Genomic DNA, 22,119 nt, shown 5'->3' with positions numbered 1-22,119 from the left:
ATTTTTATGTGAATAGAAATGAGAGGCAGTAACAATTTTAGAAACAATGTTTAAAAGGAAAAAAAAGGCAAAAGTTATATTTCCTCAGTGTGCACAAAAATGTATAATATTCATAGAGAACAGAAATATAGAGTCAGCTAATACAGCACCCATGCTCACTGCACAAAGGAGAAAACTGACACTGTGTGGGGTTTAGTGATGGACCAAGGATCTCAGAAATCTTGAGAGTAGAACAAGAATTGGACCTCAGGTCCTCTGGCCCATAACTGTTGACATAATCCTCCTATAGAACCCTTCTGATTTACAGTACAAAAAGAAGAAAATTGAGAGAGAAGTAGGTAACAGGAATACAGAAATACCTGGTATCACCTTTTGCCTTTTTTTTTCCATTTAAACATTGTTTCTAAAATTGTTACTTCCTCTCATTTCTATTCACATAAAAATCAGTTTTCCTATCCAATATGCCTTAGTATAACTTAGGGAAAAAATTCATACCCATGCAATTATTTCTAATGTCCTAGGCAATTTTATTTTTAAACCTTATTTTAAATGATAAAAAGGGAAGGCATTTATATTTCTGCCATATAGAGTAGATTAGAAAATATTTTTATACTTTGGAGAGTTAACAATATAAGTACACATACAGAGACAATACTTCAAAATTAGGTATTATTTCACTGAAGCTTTGACAGCCCATTTCCTTAGTATTTTCATCTGTAATAAAACCTTTCTGAAGGGACAGTTGTTGGGGGAGGGGGTGGAAAGCATCTTAGAAATGTTATTCGACTTTCTACAATTATCTTTTTAAAAAGCAGCACTGTGTCTCAAGCAAGGGATTTTACAAATTACAATTTTTGCTTACTCTACTCTCATAGAACAACTTAAAGTTTTGACAGGTTCTCAAATTGCAATTACTGAAATAATTACAGGTATTCCCTGCTTTTCGAAAGTTCACTTCAAGGCACTTCACTTTTGCAAAAGATCTACATTAGAACTAAAATAGCATTCAGTGTTTGTTTTGCAGTGAGCCATTATAAAGGCAGTGTGCACCCCAAGCAGTGAGAATGACGCCTCCAGGCTCCTTCCCCAGGAACTACACTCAGCATCTCGACATCAAGTCACCATAGCTTTGAACTGTATCTGTGAGCAGCTGTACTTTATCTAGATTTATTTGTGCATCCCTTGGCAAGATGTATCCTAGATAATTGCTTTTTCCCTTTACACCATTTCGGCTTAGGAAGGGTTTCAAAGGAACACTCTACTTTCGAATAGTGAGGGGAAACTATTTGATCTAACAATAATTGTATTTTTGAGAAAACACATAAAAATTTGCCCCAACAATATTTGGGATAAAAAATAAATGTTTTAAGCAATTATTGTTTAAATTTTTATAAGTATGCTTATCAATATAGAGGTTCTCAATTCCTCAGTGTAGAATTTTCAATGTTCCAATTGTGACCTGGGAAGTCTAGTAAAAAAGCTATACTGCATATTGAAATCCATATGCTATCTATATGTTTCAGTATTATAATGACATATAATTATTTCTTACATTCATATATTATCAAATATATTTTCCTATGTAAACTATTTAATTTCTCCTTTTCTGCATCTTTCCCAAATTTACTGAAGAAATTCAATTGCACCTTCTTCCTTACTCTTATGAACCTGAACTTGACATTATTGTTCTATCAATTTACCATATTTACATATTTAATTCCTGCCTTCCCACCAAAGAAGTCAGCTGTCCTACATCTATAAAATGTCTTACTGTCATTTTATATCCTGGGTGAATATTTTCATTGTGATATCTGGTAAGGTTTAAATAAGTACTGAGTTCCAAGTTAGCAGAAGTAATTTGTGCTATTTACACATGCTTTCTATAGGTAAAACATAATCTTGCTCTAATAATTTTTCTCCTGTAAAATATATGTTTTAGACTGGGTTGCCATTGGCAAGCAGAGTTTGAGACAAGGGCTTTGTAGTCCTTTGAAACTTGGTAGGAGTTTCAAAGACAGAAGATGGAGATTGGGGACAGGAAAATAGATATGAGGGAAAGTCGATACTGTGGTATATACTCCAGTTAGTCAAATAGTAGGCAATTGAGACTCAGTCTTGCTGTATCTTTTGAGAAACTGTCTAGAACACACATAACAATGATCTATAGAGTCAGAGAAGAGGAGAGAGAACATCCTTTGGTCCTTGTCATCAATTGTTCAACGATTGCTATGTATTTCCTAACACTTCCAAGACATACATGATTGAATCCTGCACAGTTTATGGCAGGAGTCCAGGGAATTTAGGGAAAGATGTACAAAGCAGTGAGTCAAGGTGCTGTCAGTGACAACTGTAACAAGCTGCTTGCTACATAAAGCAAGAGATGATGTAAAAGGTGAGCTGAGATGTTGTGAGGTGGGAAGTTGTGGAGGTTTTTATTTTGGAGGGTGTTCAAATTATGATTCATTTTCCTTAATAGTTACAAAGACTATTCAAATGATTTATGTAATATTGCATGAGTGTGATATATTGTTCTTTATGAAGAATTGTTTCATTTCATCTGTGTTGTCAAATTTGTACGTTTGGAATTGTTCCAAATACTCCCTTATTATTCATTTGTGGTCTGCAGAGTCTCTATCAATATCTTTTTTTAATTCCTGATATTCATAATTTTTATCTTATTTTCTTTTTCATTGTCAGTCTTACTGTAGTCTTACTTTTTACTTACATTTTATTAATCTTTTAATAAACCAGCTTTTTGTTTTCTTACTTTTCTGTATTTTTTTTGCTTTAAATTTTAATAATTTCTGTTCTTTATTATTTTCTTTATTCTGCTTGGTTTGGGTTTATTTTTCCCTTTTTCTAAGTTCTTGAGGTAAGAGTTTAGACTATTAATCTGATATTTTTTTCATTTTTCTAGTACATGCATTAATTCTATCAATTTACTTCTTGGCACTGATTTAGCTATCCCACATTTATTATGTGATGCATTTTCACTTTCTAGAGTTCAATGTATTTTTAAAAATTTCCCTTTGAGTCTTCCTCTTTGACCCATGTATTATTTAGTAGCGTGTGGTTTTGTTTCCAAGTGTTTGGATATTTTCTTTAATTTTTCTGTTATTGTTTTTAAATTAGATACCATTATTGTTTGAGAGCACAGTCTGTATGATAGAAATAATTTTTAAATGTTCAGGTTTGTTTTACGGCACAATATAAAGTCTATTTTCCTATGTCTTCCAGGGGCAATTGATAATAGTATATATTCTGCTCTTGTTGGATGGAATGTTCTATAATTCTTGATTGTCCTATTGGTGGATGGTGTTTTTAAGTTCCTCTGTATCGTTGCTGACTTTGGCTAGTTATTCTATCAATTGTTTAGAGGAATGTTGAACTTTCCAGGTTTAACCTGTGTATTTGTTTATTTGTCCTTTCAGTTCTATCAATTGTGGCTTCACATATTTTGCAGTTCTGCTATGTCTTCTTGGTGGAATTACCCTATTATATTATAAAATGCCCCGCTCTTTCTCTGATAATTTTCTTTAATCTGAAGTTGACTCTATCTGATATTAATCTAGCCACTCATTTTCCTTTGATCAGTGTTTGTATGATACATATTTTTTCATCTATTTCAAACTGCCTATTTTGTTATATTTGAATAAATATAACATTTCATGTTTGTGTCTGTTACCAGTGTATAGTATTATAAAATAGCCCAAGTCCTTGGAAAGTATCATCCTACCAATTTCTAAGGAAACAATAATTCCTGTTGTGTTATCTGAAGATTACCTCAATCGGGGTAAAAACTTTGCTAAAATTGGTTTATCTGTTCTTTGGTCCTATTCTTAAGGAGCATGGGGTGTCACGTGCCTCTGATGTGGGTTTTCAGGAAGTTTTGATCACATGCTCAATTTCTTAAATCTTATTTGTACACGTTTTAAATATTCAAATCGTTGATGCCTCGTTCTTCAGTCAGAGTTATATTAAATAATCTCAACAAGTAGCTATAGCTTAGTTTTCACCACAGTATATGAAAGGAGAATCAGCATTTAGTAACCCTTTCCAAGGAGGGTCAGTGTCTCCTCACACTAATATAGAGTGAATTATGAGTTTCCCTTTGGAGAAGAAGCTGTGTTTATCTTAACTGGTCCACAGAGAACATGAATTAAAGTCACTGATCGGGGGCTTCCCTGGTGGCACAGTGGTTGAGAGTCTGCCTGCCGATGCAGGGGACACAGGTTCGTGCCCCGGTCTGGGAAGATCCCACATGCCGCAGAGCAGCTGGGCCCGTGAGCCATGCCCGCTGAGCCTCCGCGTCCGAAGCCTGTGCTCTGCGGGAGAGGCCGAAACAGTGAGACGCCCGCATACCGCAAAAAATAAATAAATAAATAAAGTCACTGATCAATAAGCAGAGTCACATGATAAATATTTAAAGATTTGTCCATCAGTTTCCTGCAGAAAATAACTCTGGGAGTTAACCTCTGTAATTTATAATTCTGCATATTTCTTATTGTCCATAGATTTTATTATGTTATATTTTTAATTTTTAAATTTGCTCTAACAATACAAGAATGCATATTCTTGTTACAAATAGTCAAACAACAGGACAGTATATATAACCAACTTGATTTTTCCCAATTCCTTCTCTCTCCCAATCAAATATCCCTCCTGAAGTGTCTCTTAGAAAACAAACTTATGGTTACCAAAGGGGAAAGCAGGGGGAGAAGTGATAAATTAGGAGTTTGGGATTAAGAGATACAAACTAATATATATAATAAAAAACAAGTACCAACAAGGACATACTATATGGCACAAGGAACATATTCAATATCTTGTAATAGTCTATAATGGAAAAGAATCTGAAATAACTGAATCACTTTGTTGTAAACTGAAACTAACACAATATTGTAAATCAACTATAGTTATTGATTGTTTGATTTGTAAAAAATATATAATGTTGATCGTTCACTGTATTTTTTCCATTAAACAAATGTTCAAGTTGTCAGTTTTGAAAACAAAAGGTATCTCTCATTGCCAGGTGACATGCAGAATTGTTAACAACTGACATAGGATAGACATTAATTAAAAAGAACACAGATCATAAACAACTAAAATAGCTATAATAAGGCCCATGAGCTGAATATAGGTCCCATATATTATCATTTTTGATCATTTTCAAATACTATGTGTATTAGGTCTTCTTTGTGTATTCTTTTTTTTTTTACATCTTAATTGGAGTATAATTGCTTTATAATGGTGTGTTAGTTTCTGCTTTATAACAAAGTGAATCAGTTATACATATACATATGTTCCCAAACCTCTTCCCTCTTATGTCTCCCTCCCCCCCACCCTCCCTATCCCACCCCTCTAGGTGGTCACAAAGCACTGAGCTGATCTCCCTGTGCTATGCGGCTGATTCCCACTAGCTATCTACTTTACATTTGGTAGTGTATATATGTCCATGTCACTCCCTCGCTTTGTCACATCTTACCTTTCCCCCTTCCCATATCCTCAGGTCCATTCTCTAGTAGGTCTGGGTACTTATTCCTGTCTTACACATAGATTCTTCATGATATTTTTATTTTCTTAAATTCCATATATATGTGTTAGCATATGGTATTTGTCTTTCTCTTTCTGACTTACTTCACTCTGTATGACAGACTCTAGGTCCATCCACCTCATTACAAATAGCTCAATTTCATTTCTTTTTATGGCTAGTAATATTCCATGGTATATATGTGCCACATCTTCTTTATCCATTCATCTGATGCTGGACACTTAGGTCATTTCTATCTCCAGGCTATTGTAAATAGAGCTGCAATGAACATTTTGGTACATGACTCTTTTTGAATTATGGTTTTCTCAGGGTACATGCCCAGTAGTGGGATTGCTGGGTCATATGGTAGTTCTATTTGTAGTTTTTTAAGGAACCTCCATACTGTTCCCCATAGTGGCTGTACCAATTCACATTCCCACCAGCAGTGCAAGAGTGTTCCCTTTTCTCCACACCCTCTCCAGCATTTATTGTTGCTAGATTTTTTGATGATGGCCATTCTGACTGGTGTGAGATGATATCTCATTGTAGTTTTGATTTGCATTTCTCTAATGATTAATGATGTTGAGCATTCTTTCATGTGTTGGTTGGCAGTCTGTATATCTTCTTTAGAGAAATGTCTATTTAGATCTTCTGCCCATTTTTGGATTGGGTTTTTGTTTTTTTGTTATTGAGCTGCATGAGCTGCTTATAAATTTTGGAGATTAATCCTTTGTCAGTTGCTTCATTTGCAAATATTTTCTCCCATTCTGAGGGTTGTCTTTTTGTCTTGTTTATGGTTTCCTTTGCTGTGCAAAAGCTTTGAAGTTTCATTAGGTCCCATTTGTTTATTTTTGTTTTTATTTCCATTTCTCTAGGAGGTGGGTCAAAAAGGATCTTGCTGTGATTTATGTCATAAAATGTTCTGCCTATTTTTTCCTCTGAGAGTGTGATGGTTTCTGGCCTTACATTTAGGTCTTTAATCCATTTTGAGCTCATTTTTGTGTATGGTGTTAGCAAATGATCTAATCTCATACTTTTACATGTGGCTGTCCAGTTTTCCCAGCACCACTTATTGAAGAGGCTGTCCTTTCTCCACTGTACATTCCTGCCTCCTTTATGAAAGATAAGGTGACCATATGTGGGTGGGTTTATCTCTGGGCTTTCTATCCTATTCTATTGATCTATCTTTCTGTTTTTGTGCCAGTACCATACTGTCTTGATTACTGTAGCTTTGTAGTATAGTCTGAAGACAGGGAGCCTGATTCCCTCAGTTCCGTTTTTCATTCTCAAGATTGCTTTGGCTATTCGGGGTCTTTAGTGTTTCCATACAAATTGTGAACTTTTTTGTTCTAGTTCTGTGAAAAATGCCAGTGGTAGTTTGATAGGGATTACATTGAATCTGTAGATTGCTTTGGGTAGTAGAGTCATTTTCACAATGTTGATTCTTCCAATCCAAGAACATGGTATATCTCTCCATCTATTTGTATCATCTTTAATTTCTTTCATCAATGTCTTAGAATTTTCTACATACAGGTCTTTTGTCTCCTTAGGTTGGTTTATTCCTAGGTATTTTATTCTTTTTGTCGCAATGGTAAATGGGAGTGTTTTCTTGATTTCACTTTCAGATTTTTCATCATTAGTTTATAGGAATGCCAGAGATTTCTGTGCATTAATTTTGTATCCTGCTACTTTAGCAAATTCATTGAATAGCACTAGTAGTTTTCTGCTAGCATCTTTAGGATTCTCTATGTAGAGTATCATGTCATCTGCAATCAGTGACAGCTTTACTTCCTCTTTTCCGATTTGGATTCTTTTTATTTCCTTTTCTTCTCTGATTGCTGTGGCTAAAACTTCCAAAACTATGTTGAATAAGAGTGGTGAGAGTGGGCAACCTTGTCTTGTTCCTGATCTTAGTGGAAATGCTTTCAGTTTTTCACCATCGAGGACGACGTTGGCTGTGTATTTGTCATATATGGCCTTTATTATGTTGAGGAAAGTTCCCTCTATGCCTGCTTTCTGCAGGGTTTTCATCATAAATCAGTGTTGAATTTTGTCAAAAGCTTTCTCTGCATCTATTGAGATGATCATATGGTTTTTCTCCTTCAATTTGTTAATATGGTGAATCATGTTGTTTAATTTGCGTATATTGAAGAATCCTTGCATTCCTGGAATAAACCCCACTTGATCATGGTGTATGATCCTGTTAATGTGCTGTTGGATTCTGTTTGCTAGTATTTTGTTGAGGATTTTTGCATCTATGTTCATCAGTGATATTGGCCTGTAGTTTTCTTTTGTTGTGACATCCTTGTCTGGTTTTGCTCTCAGGGTGATTGTGGCCTCGTAGAATGAGTTTGGGAGTGTTCCTCCCTCTGCTATTTTTTGGAAGAGTTTGAGAAGGATAGGTGTAAGTTCTTCTCTAAATGTTTGATAGAATTCGCCTGTGAAGCCATCTGGTCCTGGAGTTTTGTTTGTTGGAAGATTTTTAATCACAGCTTCAATTTCAGTGCTTGTGATTGCTCTGTTCATATTTTCTATTTCTTCCTGATTCAGTCTTGGCAGGTTGTGCATTTCTAAGAATTTGTCCATTTCTTCCAGGCTGTCCATTTTATTGGCATAGAGTTGCTTGTAGTAATTTCTCATGATCTTTTGTATTTCTGCAGTGTCAGTTGTTACTTCTCCTTTTTCATTCCTAATTCTATTGATTTGAGTCTTCTCCCTCTTTTTCTTGATGAGTGTGGCTAATGGTTTATCAATTTTATTTATCTTCTCAAAGAACCAGCTTTTAGTTTTATTGATCTTTGCTATCATTTCCTTCATTTCTTTTTCATTTATTTCTGACCTGATTTTTATGATTATTTTCCTTCTGCTACCTTTGGGGTTTTTTTATTCTTCTTTCCCTAATTGCTTTAGGTGCAAGATTAGGTTGTTTATTCGAGATGTTTCCTGTTTCTTAAGGTAGGATTGTATTGCTATAAACTTCCCTCTTACAGCTGCTTTTGCTGCATCCCATAGGTTTTGGGTCATCATGTCTCTATTGTCATTTGTTTCTAGGTACTTTTTGATTTCCTCTTCAGTTTCTTCAGTGATCACTTCGTTATCAAGTAGTGTATTCTTTAGCCTCCATGTGTTTGTATTTTTTAAAGATCTTTTCCTGTAATTGATATCTAGCCTCATAGTGTTGTGTTCAGAAAAGATACTTGATACAATTTCAATTTTCTTAAATTTACCAAGGCTTGATTTGTGACCCAAGATATGATCTATCCTGGAGAATGTTTCATGAGCACTTGAGAAAAATATGTATTTGGTTGTTTTGGGATGGAATGTCCTATAAATATCAATTAAATCCATCTTGTTTAATGTATCATTTAAAGCTTGTGTTTCCTTATTTATTTTCTTTTTGGATGATCTGTCCATGGGTAAAAGTGGGGTGTTAAAGTCCCCTACTATGAATGTGTTACTGTGGATTTCCCCTTTTATGGCTGTTAGTATTTGCCTTATGTATTGAGGTGTTCCTATGTTGGGTGCATAAATATTTACAATTCTTATATCTTCTTCTTGGATGGATCCCTTGATCATTATGTAGTGTCCTTCTTTGTCTCTTCTAATAGTCTTTATTTTAAATTCTATTTTGTCTGATATGAGAATTGCTACTCCAGCTTTCTTTTGGTTTCCATTTGCATGGAATATCTTTTTCTATCCCCTTACTTTCAGTCTGTATGTGTCTCTAGGTCTGAAGTGGGTCTCTTGTAGACAGCATATATATGGGTCTTGTTTTTGTATCCATTCAGCCAATCTGTGTCTTTTGGTGGGAGCATTTAATCCATTTACATTTAAGGTAATTATCGATTACCTTAATTGATAATTATGTATGTTCCTATTCCCATTTTCTTAATTGTTTGGGGTTCGTTATTGTAGGTCTTTTCCTTCTCTTGTGTTTCTTGCCTAGAGAAGTTCCTTTAGCATTTGTTGTAAAGCTGGCTTGGTGGTGCTGAACTCTCTCAACTTTTGCTTGTCTGTAAAGGTTTTAATTTCTCCATCAAATCTGAATGAGATCCTTGCTAGATAGAGTAATCTTGGTTGCAGGATTTTTTCCTTCATCATTTTAAATATGACCTGCCACTCCCTTCTGGCTTGCAGAGTCTCTGCTGAAAGATCAGCTGTTAACCTTATGGGGATTCACTTGTGTGTTATTTGTTGTTTTTCCCTTGCTGCTTTTAATATGTTTTCTTTGTATTTAATTTTTGACAGTTTGATTAATATGTGTCTTGGCATTTTTCTGCTTGTATTTATCCTGTATGGTACTCTCTGTGCTTCCTGGACTTGATTAACTATTTCCTTTCCCATATTAGGGAAATTTTCAACTATAATCTATTCAAATATTTTCTCAGTCCCCTTCTTTTTCTCTTCTTCTTCTGGAACCCCTATAATTCGAATGTTGGTGCATTTAATGTTGTTCCAGAGGTCTCTGAGACTGTCCTCAGTTCTTTTCATTCTTTTTTCTTTATTCTGCTCTGCAGTAGTTATTTCTACTACTTCATCTTCCAGGTCATTTATCCATTTTTCTGCCTCAGTTATTCGGCTATTGATCCCATCTAGAGTATTGTTAATTTCATTTATTGTGTTGTTCATCATTGCTTGTTTCATCTTTAGTTCTTCTAGGTCCTTGTTAAATGTTTCTTGCATTTTCTCTATTCTGTTACCAAGATTTTGCATCATCTTTACTATCATTATTCTGAATTTTTTTTCAGGTAGACTGCCTATTTCCTCTTCATTTGTTAGGTCTGGTGGGTTTTTATCTTGCTCCTTCATCTGCTGTGTGTTTTCCTGTCTTCTCATTTTGCTTATCTTACTGTGTTTGGGGTCTCCTTTTTGCAGGCTGCAGGTTCATAGATCCCATTGTTTTTGGTGTCTGTCCCCAGTGGCTAAAGTTAGTTCAGTGGGTTGTGTAGGCTTCCTGGTGGAGGGGACTAGTGCCTGTGTTCTGGTGGATGAGGCTGGATCTTGTCTTTCTGGTGGGCAGCTCCACGTCTGGTGGTGTATTTGGGGGTGTCTGTGGACTTATTATGATTTTAGGCAGCCTCTCTCCTAATGGGTGGGGTTGTGTTCCTGTCTTGCTAGTTGTTTGGCATAGGGTGTCCCGCACTGTAGCTTGCTGGTCGTTGAGTGAAGCTGGGTGCTGGTGTTGAGATGGAGATCTCTGGGAGATTTTCACCATTTGATATTATGTGGAGCTGAGAGGTCTCTTGTGGACCAGTGTCCTGAAGTTGGCTCTCCTACCTCAGAGGCACAGCACTGACTCCTGGCTGCAGCACCAAGAGCCTTTTATCTACACGGCTCAGAATAAAAGGGAGAAAAAGAAAGAAAGAAAGAAAGAAAGAAAGAAAGAAAGAAAGAAAGAAAGAAAGAAAGAGAGAAAGAAAGAAAGAAAGAAAGAAAGAAAGAAAGAGAGAAAGAAAGAAAGAAAGAAAGAAAGAAAGAGAGAGAGAGTGAGAGAAAGAAAGAAAGAAAGAAAGGAAGGAAGGAAGGAAGAAAGAGAGAGAGAGAAAGAAAGAAAGAAAGGAAGGAAGGAAGGAAGGAAGGAAGGAAGGAGGAAAGAAAGAAAGAAAGCAGGGAGGGAGGGAGGAGGGAAGGAAGGAAAGAAAGAAAGGAAGAAGATAAAATAAAATAAAGTTATTAAAATAAAAAATAATTATTAAGAAAAAATTTTTTTTAAAAAAATGGACGGATAGAACCCTAGGACAAATGGTGGAAGCAAAGCTATACAAACAAAATCTCACACAGAAGCATACACATACACACTCACAAAAAGAGGAAAAGGGGAAAAAATTATAAATCTTGCTCTCAAAGTCCACTTCCTCAATTTGGGATGATTCATTGTCTATTCAGGGATTCCACAGATGCAGAGTACATCAAGTTGATTGTGGAGCTTTAATCTGCTGCTCCTGAGGCTGCTGGGAGAGATTTCCCTTTCTCTTCTTTGTTCTCACAGCTCCCGGAGCTCAGCTTTGGATTTGGCCCCGCCTCTGCGTGTAGGTCACTGGAGGGCGTCTGTTCTTTGCTCAGACAGGAGGGGTTTAAAGGAGCAGCTGCTTCGGGGACTCTGGCTTACTCAGGCCAGGGGGACGGAAGGGTACAGAGTGTGGGGGGAGCCTGCAGCAGCAGAGGCTAACATGACGTTGCACCAGCCTGAGGCACGCCGTGTGTTCTCCCAGGGAAGTTGTCCCTGGATCCCGGGACCCTGGCAGTGGCGGGCTGCACAGGTTCCCCGGAAGGGGGGTGTGGATAGTGACCTGTGCCCTCACACAGGCTTCTTGGTGGCAGCAGCAGCAGCCTTAGCGTCTCATGCCTGTCTCTGGGGTCCGCGCTTTTAGCCACCCACCTCTGGAGCTCCTTTAAGCAGCTCTCTTAATCCCCTCTCCTCGTGCACCAGGAAACAAAGAGGGAAGAAAAAGTCTCTTGCCTCTCCGGCAGGTCCAGACTTTTCCCCGGACTCCCTCCCGGCTAGCCGTGGTGCACTAACCCCCTGCAGGTTTTGTTCACACCTACAACACCAGTCCTCTCCCTGCGCTCCGACTGAAGCCCGAGCCTCAGCTCCCTGGCCCACCCGCCCCGGCGGATGAGCAGACAAGCCTCTCAGGCTGGTGAGTGCCGGTCGGCACCGATCCTCTGTGTGGGAATCTCTTCGCTTTGCCCTCCGCACCCCTGTTGCTGCGCTCTCCTCCGCAGATTCGAAGCTTTCCCCCTCCACCACCCGCAGTCTCCGCCCGCAAAGGGGCTTCTAGTGTGTGGAAACCTTTCCTCCTTCACAGCTCCCTCCCACTGGTGCAGGTCCCGTCCCTATCCTTTTGTCTCTGTTTATTCTTTTTTCTTTTGCCCTACGCAGGTATGTGGGGAGTTTCTTGCCTTTCAGGAGGTCTGAGGTCTTCTGCCAGCTTTCAGTAGGTGTTCTGTAGGAGTTGTTCCACGTTTAGATGTATTTCTGGTGTATCTGTGGGGAGGAAGGTGATCTCTGCGTCTTACTCTTCTGCCATCTTCCCCTCCTTGCTGTGTATTCTTTCATTGGTCTTTCAGCCTTAAAAATTCCTTCTAAGCTCTTGTGATGAAAACACAGTTTCTAAAAACTTTATGCCTGTCACAACTGATTTGACCAAATTGTGCATTAGTTCATGGTAGTCTCTATCTTTGACCCAACTAACTAGGTTTATATCAAAGGTATCATCTAGATCTAAAGGAGATCCCTGATTTTATTTATCCTTCCCCATCAATGTGTCTTTCTCAACAGATCTCATTTAAATCCAATATTACTTTTCCATTTTTTCTGAAATCCTTGCATTCTTCAATAAATTTGTCTCTCTTAAAATCTTCTGGAAGGAGAAACAAAGAAAGGTTACCTAGGACCAGATTAGACTTTATAGTTCTTAATCTCTCTTCTACATGCTGCCTAAAGTTGACCAGAAGCTTAACATGGTTTACAGTAAAGAGTTTTATCTCTGTGATTAAATTTGCAGTGATCTAAAAAATCAGCTATGTTTTGCCAAAGCAATCCTCAGACCCATTAAAATAGCCTTCAGGGCCTGGATTAAACTAGTCCTAGAGCATACTCTATTTAAATAAATAGCTTGCTTAATCAAATAATAGCTCCCCTAAAGAGCTCACTCAGTGAATGAACCTTTTCCTCTTAGGATTCCTTTTACTGCACCCAGATGTAATTTCTTTGCAAATTGCCTCTGGCAATATTTTTTCTTTTGTCTTAATGTACAGATTTTAAAATTTTATATTCATTTACCATAGTCTTCAGTGATTCCTCACTGAAGGGTTTTCTGTTGAGTAATATTTTACTCTATGGGAATCAACTATCCTCTCTACCTGACCTAATATACCTAAGCAATCATTTTAAGTAAGATAGTACTGTGGTATACACAGCAACAATTGATCAAATTATTTTGATTGCTTAAATTATTTTTGATTATTAACCAGGGCATTTACTTCAGGTTAGTGGAGATTTCACTAAGCATGCTTGCAGAGCTCATTTACCGTATAGGATATTTGCCTCTACAGCACTATTTGTCCACAAAGCTGGTTAAGTCAAACCACTCAAAAGAATCTCTGACAATTCGGATTCAGCCATTAGAAAATCTACTCTGGAGACATTGTTTAGTTTGTTTATTTTTATCATTTTTTGTGTGTTTGTTTTTGACCACAACTGCCTCACAGTTGTGTGAATTTCCCTATTCACAATTAACTTAATCTGCAATTTCTGTTTCCCAATCAATAAAATAGTAACAAACCTCTATATTTTACAGTGCTGCTAAAATGATTCATTATGCCCAAAATAGTGTATCATGCTTAGTAAGTGATTAAGGAATGTGGATCTCTTCCCCCTGACCCTTATTTGTCTATTCATACTCTCCCTACCCCTCCTTCTCTCTGTCTGTCTGTCTCTCATCTCCCTCTCTTTCTCACAGTTCTTTTTTCTCTTCTTCACCTAATAAGTAAAGTATCATTTTGCTTCCTCCTACTTTTGAATCTGTATTTTTAGCCAAATTTGTAAGGTAGAATGATACAAAAAGATTAGCTATTTGTGATGATGTTACACATGTAAACAGTTCAGCAAACTACCTGTCATATAGTCGTTGCTTAGTAAATCCTGGTTCTGTTCTGTGTCATGACAAAGAAAGAATCAAATTCATTCAAGTTGTGGTTGATTTTAGTTGGTGCTGTTGTAATTGTTATGGTTATGATTGTTGTTGCATGTGGGAGATTCTTGATAATTTTGTTTTGCATGCGTTTTTGCCTAAGGGAGTATCTTTGTGACATTCTCTTCAAAAACATTACACAAATTTAGTTGACATTTTACAGTGATATTTGAAAAATTACTCATAAGTGGGTTTTTTTAAACCATTATTGTTATTGTCATTGGAAATGTTACCTAGTCCAAGCTTGCTCTGCTCGCAGCACGACAGGCCAATAAATCAGAGACGAGGTGTTGAGGCAAAGAATACTACAGAAAGCGGGCAGACTGAGAAGGTGGCAGACTAAAGTCTCAAAATAACATCTTGTCGGGGTTTGGATGCCAGTTTCTTTTATAGCATGTTGCGGGGGGGGGGGGGGGGGAGATGAGGAAGTAAAGTAAAAAGGCCATAAGTTTTGCAAATATCCCCTGGAATGGCTAGCCTCAGGGAGGAGACGTGTTAATTTCTTCTTTCTTGTAGCCATCCACAGGTGGACAGGGTCCAGATATTTGCCTGAACAAAGGCACTTTGGTTTAACATTCAGACAGAGGGGCAGTGTTACCAGAGCCAGGCCATTATGTATAGATCGTATCTTTTTAGTGAACAAAAGCAGCAGAAAACAAAGGTTAAAGTAAAAGAAATAGATCCAACATGTAGTCAGATTTGGCTCTTCTCTGTTACAGAAATAAGCATTTAAGTGGGTTTCTTACATTTACTCATTGCTTAATATAATCCAGGCACTATGCCAAGAACATTACATATACTGTTGTACTTAATCCCTCAAAAATTTTAAGAAAGCAGGAGCTGAGACCTAAAGAGGTTAAATATATTGAATATTTATCTAAAACTATATAGTTAATGAGTGGCACATCCAGAATTGCAAGCCAGGACCTTCATCTTCAACCAAAAAGGATCATGTGACATCTACAGTTTAGCATTTGCAACAAAGGGTGTTGTCACTTAACTCTTTTGTCTCCTTTATATTAACTACCTCACTTCAAATTCCCTTTATCCGTTTTTCATAACTATCCAAAGTGATGTATTTAAGATATAAATCTTACTGTGACCTTTATTTTTTCTTCCTAAAGTCCACCTATGGCTCCTCATTTTCTTGGCATAAATTCCAGTCTCCAAATCAGTACTGGATCCCTTTATAAAATGTTCTCTATTTACCATCTAAACATGCCACGTTAAACTATTTGCACTTCTCCCCCCAAATCATGATTCCTCCAGATGGCTGACATTTGTACATGTTGTTCCCTCTGCCTGGACTTCTCTTCCATCCCTCATTCCCTAATACCTACTCATCTTTCAGGACTAAGTCTGTCTATTACCTACTCAAGGAAGCTGTCTTTGATTCACCAGGGCTGAGTGAGGTGTCCCATAACTGGTTGCTCTCAGAACACCTGGAGCAAATTTTCACTCTAGCATGAATTCCACTGTTGGTGAATTTTTCTGTTTTATACAAAAGGATATGATCTGCTTGAAGGCAGGGTTGTGTTTTATTCTCTTAGCACAATGCCTGTCACAGAGCTGGACTTTACAAAACAATCAGTTGATTAGAATTGAATGAAATTAAATGCCTACTGGAAAAATACTGCCAAATCAGGATTTTCAATTATGTTACTGGTTCCACATAAGACCACTTAGGGACTTGTTCCCTGGGATTTCTCTATAAGATTGGAGCAATCCTGATGCTATGATGTGGGAAGGAAGGATCTGCTTCTATCAGTGGCTAAGAGCTTGATGTTCTGGAGTCAAGGTTGTCAAGGGTAATGAAAAAATTAAAATCAATCTGCAAATTTTCAGACACAATCAGCCAGGACCTTCAACATCAAGAAGACCAGAGACATCAAAAGGATCCTTATAACATGGGAATTAGTCATAGAGAAACCAAGAACTACTTAGTAAAAGGAACAGTATCAGAGAAAATGCAGATTTAACTACTTTGCTGTGTATTCTTCAAATTTGATTGTGTTTCTACTTTGACAAGACTCATTCTCAATGTATCAAGAATACAACCCTAAAAACAACCACCAAATATTACGACTGTCACGTGTTTTGCATATAGTTAAATTAGTTTTCAATCTTACCAAGCAAAAACATCTTGAGGTTGTATTAACTAAAGTTCCCACTTCAATTTCCATCCTTTCGGCTGAAGTAAAATGCAACTGTCAGTAGATATGGGTGTTGGATGTAATTACATACAAGTCTACTACAGCAGAAGAATGTCAGATTTTCCCCTGCCTAATAATTCTCATTATTCTGTTCTGGATCCTGCTGAAGTCTCTTAGGATAATTTTGAGAAGGAGAGTCCAAAATGGACATCACATTTCTATTCATCACATTTTTAATAAGAAGATGATTTCTCTAACGGAAGTTTACTCTCTTTTCTGTCACTATGACTTTATTTGCAAGGAATGGTGAAGGAGATATTTACAACATCCCTCTTTCTGAGTTTCTACATTCAGCTGTTCTATTATAGAATAGATAGCAAGTATACTGTACTTGATGCAACTGCCAATGAAGTCCTGTTTAACTCATCCTATCAGTTTGCATTAATTAATGTAAGAGTAAGAAGGATTGGAAAGTTGACAGCCCAGCATTTCTGAAGCCTGAAATTCCTTAGTCAGTAAATGTATATCTCAAATTGGTATATTACGTTATCAAAGACGTTTTATAAACCTGGGGACTGAGAGTAAGCAGGATCTACACCTTGCTGGATTTATCCTTGCATGCTAATGTATTCGTAGAAGAATTTTATTCAGTTGCTATAGATAATGTTCTCTAGAGAGGCCATTATTATTATTATTTTCTTGAAACCATGGTAGATGATTTGTTTAGTTTTGACATAAGTTGGATTATTTGGATTCCACAATAACTTTCATATGCAGTACTGTATCTTCTTAAAACAAACTCAGTAAAGACAGATTTAATATGGATTTGCACCTAGCAGTCTGTCAGCATTCTTGAATATTTTATTATAAGAACTAACAATAATAACTTTCCAAGTCCCAAGTTTATGCTGGTAGCTGAGCTGAAATCACATTTAAGAATGATCCATACCTTTTTAGGTCAACATCTAAATGAGAAGAAAGAGAAAAGGTGAAGGCAAGGGACTTTAGACCATGAAATTTGCCAGCCAGTGATTATATACCCTTACATCTCCTATGACATGATAGACACAAGCCTGTTCTAATTGCTTTTAGGAAAATGTTTATAGGACACTGAGGTTTTGAACACAAATAGTTTCAAAATGTTTACAATCAGTGCTCCTAGAGAGAGTATTTACCCACTGAAATTAGGTATTGCAGTTTAAAACAGTGGTTGGGAATAGAATACACTAAGGTGAATTCGGGAGGACAAATGTAATTTTTTGGTTTCAGTTTCAGTTGGACTTCGTGCATAAATATGATGACTGTTGTAACCAAGTTAAAAAATCAAAGACAGAGACTCTTGTTTTACAACCTCTTCAAGGACCTGTTCTCCAGTTGTGGTTACCAATCTCAATCTCCAATAAAACACATTGGTGCTGGAGGGGGATTCCAACAAGACCAGGTATCTTAGCCTTTGAAAGAAATGAAAATACACAAACAAGATAGCAAATACCATGGAAAAGATAAAATATAGAAAAATAACATTATTTTTTAATTAACTGACACTTCTCTTTTTCCCAGCTCTGTGGCTGAACACTGATCACTTCTTCAAATGATTTTGCAGTATTGTTTTTTACATTTAAAATATAAGGATATAATATAAAGGTAATGTAGATTTTTCTCTTTGGGGTTTGATAAAAATTTGTTTTTGTTAGTGATAAGAAAACATGGTAAGTTTCTTTAAGCTTAGTAACTCAACCGTTGATGAGATGTACACTTTAAAAAATGTTATCAAATCAGGAAAACCTCTATCAAAAAAAGAACTTCATTTGTATTAATTTGACATATAATGGAACTGAATTGTTCACTTACTATTTTACATGTCTGATGATAGGAGAAACTTCAAGAGCTTCTCCCTCTGGACATTTCCAGCCTTGTTTTTTCTCTACCAGCCATATACTTCTGGCTACTATTGCAATCACACCTCAGGTCATAAACTTTTGAGTACTAACATAGGTGCAATGGCATAGTGCATGGTATAAGTGTTCTTAGGAGCCATTCCTATACCAGGATGGCTAGCTAACAATACATACATGGACCACATAAATACAGCCCATTAAATTTAAATTAAATGTATCTCCAACTCAGCATTGTTTACATTAATCAAAGAAAAGGGACTTCCCTGCTGGTGTAGTGGTTAAGAATCCGCTGGCCAATGCAGGGTACATGAGTTCAATCCCTGGTCTGGGAAGATCCCACATTCTGTGGAGCAACTAAGCCCGTGCACCACAACTACTGAGCCTGTGCTCTAGAGCCCACAAGCCACAACTCCTGAGCCCACGTGCCACAACTTCAGAAGCCCGTGCACCTAGACCCCATGCTCCGCAACAAGAGAAGCCACAATGAGAAGTACGCGCACCGCCACAAATTGTAGCCCTCGCTCACTGCAAATAAAGAAAGCCCGTGCGTAGCAATGAAGATCCAATGCAGACAAAAATAAATGAATACAATAAATAAATTTATTAGAAAAAATCAAAGAAAAAAATCCCAAGGCCACTCTGACAACAGAAAATAAAGGGAACTTGGAGTAGAAGGAGACAGTATTCTTAACTGACTTCAGGTAAAATACTGTATTTTGAAGAGCTTGCAAATAAACACAGCCAATTCATTGCTAAGGTCCTTTCAAGTTTTTGGAAAGTGTCCATTTAAGTGGAGCCCTGAAATCTGTGCTTCCTTAATTTCACAGTAAATCAGTTTCTCCTGCTGTGTTTTATTCAGGAATTACATGGTAGGATTAAGAGAGAGAGAGAGAGAGAAGAATGAGATAGTATAATTGATGAAGAGTGGGAAAACTAAAAGAGATAGAATAAACATCAAGACTTGATAAAGTACAAAGAGCTCTTAGCTAGGGATAAGAATCATAAACATAACAACAATAATAACTAAAAGTTTTGTAGCATTTATTATGTGTCAGTGTGTTTTCTATCTCAGAGAAAAGGCTCTACAATTGTTAGCTATAACTATAATTAGTAAATATCAAGGACTCTTAAATTAATCTGTCATCTTATAAGCATCAAACCCCTGGTTTGTAACTGTGAGTACTTTTCACTACAGGATCTGAATTCTTGGAGTGAATACCACTCCACTCCCATTGGAGCTCATAATGGGGCTTGAGACTTGATTCTTAAAAACCATGCAACTCATACCCAATTCATCCTGTACATTGCAGGACAGTGATCACAAGTAATAGCAAAGTGTGTAGAAAGCTTTCCAAGGAACCAAATGTAGGTGGATGTAACCAAACAAGATTTAGGCTCAAATGTAGGTAGTGTTTATTTAATAGCTACTATGTGCTAGATTTTGCCATAAGTGCTTTCACAAACATTAGCTTTATACTCCTCAAACAACAAATAAATCTCCATTCATATGTACTCACTTTAGGGAGACCTAACATTAAAACCCAATGAAGTAAGCCTTTCAGGCAAGCTAGAATATTTTGGAAATTGTCAGCAACTTCCATTCATCAGTATAAATTTAAAAGCAGAATACAGAATGCTTTGGGAAACTAGAAAGTCAAGCGTTGGCAATCTTTCTGTAAAGGGCCAAATCATAAATATTATAGGCTTTGCAGCCTGATGGTCTGCACTGCAACTACTCTAGTCATAGATGAGTGAAGAAATAGCCTGGCCATATTTCAATAAAACTTTATTTATAAAAACAGACAGAGGACAGATGGTATTTGCCTCATGAGCTATAGTGTGCTGATCTCTGTGTAGTATACTGTACCTGATAATTTAAACATAACTTTTAAGAACAACAGACAGTACCTATGTCTTATGGATAATTTAAGTGTTTTTTCAAGGGATATTTTTACTGTTATGATTTGCCTAGGCAGTGGCTCAAGATCTTAATATGAGCATATGTCACAACTCCTATGTCTATGGCTTATTTAGATCCTTTGAAGATAGTTAAGTTCTCCAAAAATATTTTGTTGAATCAAATTGACCCTTAGAAAGGATTAAGTAGTATGAAAAACCACTAAGATACATAATGATTATATTCATAAAGCACTAGTCTAAGCAATTTGCTTTTCTCTAAAGATAGTGCAAATCACATGCACTCAGATTTTTTTCTTACATGGGAAATTACCATGCTTAAAAAGCTGTATTGTTTGAACTAACAAACATGGCTCAGGATAAAGACTTTAGTATTTTGTTAATACTTTGCATAAATTCAATTGAGTAAAACATATATTTCTGTCTAGTGTTTTGTTTCTCTATTTTCTGTTTATTTTGCTTTGTTTGTTATTCAGTAATGGGATTAGAGTGAGGATATGGCTGTGCTATCTGATCAACTTAATAAACGGTGAGGTGATGGTAAAGTTTGTGACTTTTTCTACCGCTGTAAGTAAAATTTACGCAAAATACACATCCTCCTAAAGTCTATATTTATTAAAAAGAAAAAATACATAATGTCTATAGAACCTGAAATATTCTGGAAAACAAAACAAAATGAAACTTTGAAAAAAAATAGTCTTACTTTAAATACCCCAGACGGGGGGAAATGTTCTCTGTTGTTGATTTCTATGCCCAGAACCGCTGGCACAAGATCAAAACAAAGGTAACTATAACTACCATAATTATAGTGCTATTTACTCTTCTGTTAATATGGCTGTTACAGAGCAGATGCTTACTTGAGAGCTGACTGTCCCTCAAATGCTAAATAGCAGATAAGGACAAAACTCAAATCCCCTTTAACTGTATAAGTGATATTTTTACAATTAAAGACTGTTTACTGGGTATTGGTTGCACATGAAATTGTTGCATAGCTCATAGTTTTTAGCATGCGGTTTTAAGAATAAAAGAAACGATTTCCATTCAAGCATATTTTTGATGATTTCTTAGAAAAGTAATGCTGGGGTAACGAATTACTCTTGAGACTATCAGCATTCTCATAGGTATCAGTCAAGACAGCAGATGCTTAAGTGTCTTACACTCCCTCTCACCTTTGAGGAAAACAGTTTAAAATATCTATGTGGAGCAATTTACATGATTAGTGCATGCCTTTCACAAACATAATTGAGGGCTAGATTTGTGGGAAAGGCTAGCAAATTGCTATTTCTTTTGGATTAAATTTTTGGATTAATTCAACATGATAGATACAATTTCTAGATTCATGTAAACTCTTATGGGTAATTTATGGCATAACATCTCACTTGGCAAGTATATATAGCTGTTTTATGTTGTCTTTATTATAACAAAAATGTAAAGGAAGGCAATGGAATCTAAAGTTAGTTGGAAATGCAAACCTCTGGTATCTTGTTGAAATCTGAAAGATTTGAAAGTGAAAGATATTGGTATCTTGCTTATATATTAAAATTTGTGAGTGTATCTCCAGAAATCCCCTTCTTAAACCTCACACTGTACTCCCACTAAGTGGGAATTTTTTGTTGTTGTGTTTTTCTTGTTGTTGCCATTGAACTGTTAAAAATATCACCTCCCAAAATGCAGCATTAGGCAAAGAGTGGCTTCCAGAAATGATATTTCAAAAGTGCTGATATGTTAGCTTTTGGTTTGGATTTTGTTTTCTTTTTTAAAGCAGAGCATCCAAGTTATTCCCCAAAATATAATCATAGGGCAGAAGATACAGTAGAAAGTTAATAGCAAAATCACCTTTTTTCTACCAAAAGGAATTTCTCCTTTCCTAGGTGTTCAGATACCTGTACTCTAAGTCAGGATATTTACATTCTCAGCACATCAGA

Source organism: Stenella coeruleoalba, assembly GCF_951394435.1.
Source record: "Stenella coeruleoalba genome assembly, chromosome: 4".
NCBI lineage: Eukaryota > Metazoa > Chordata > Mammalia > Artiodactyla > Delphinidae > Stenella > Stenella coeruleoalba.
The sequence above is the reverse complement of the archived record's forward strand: the minus strand, read 5'-3'. Positions refer to the sequence as shown.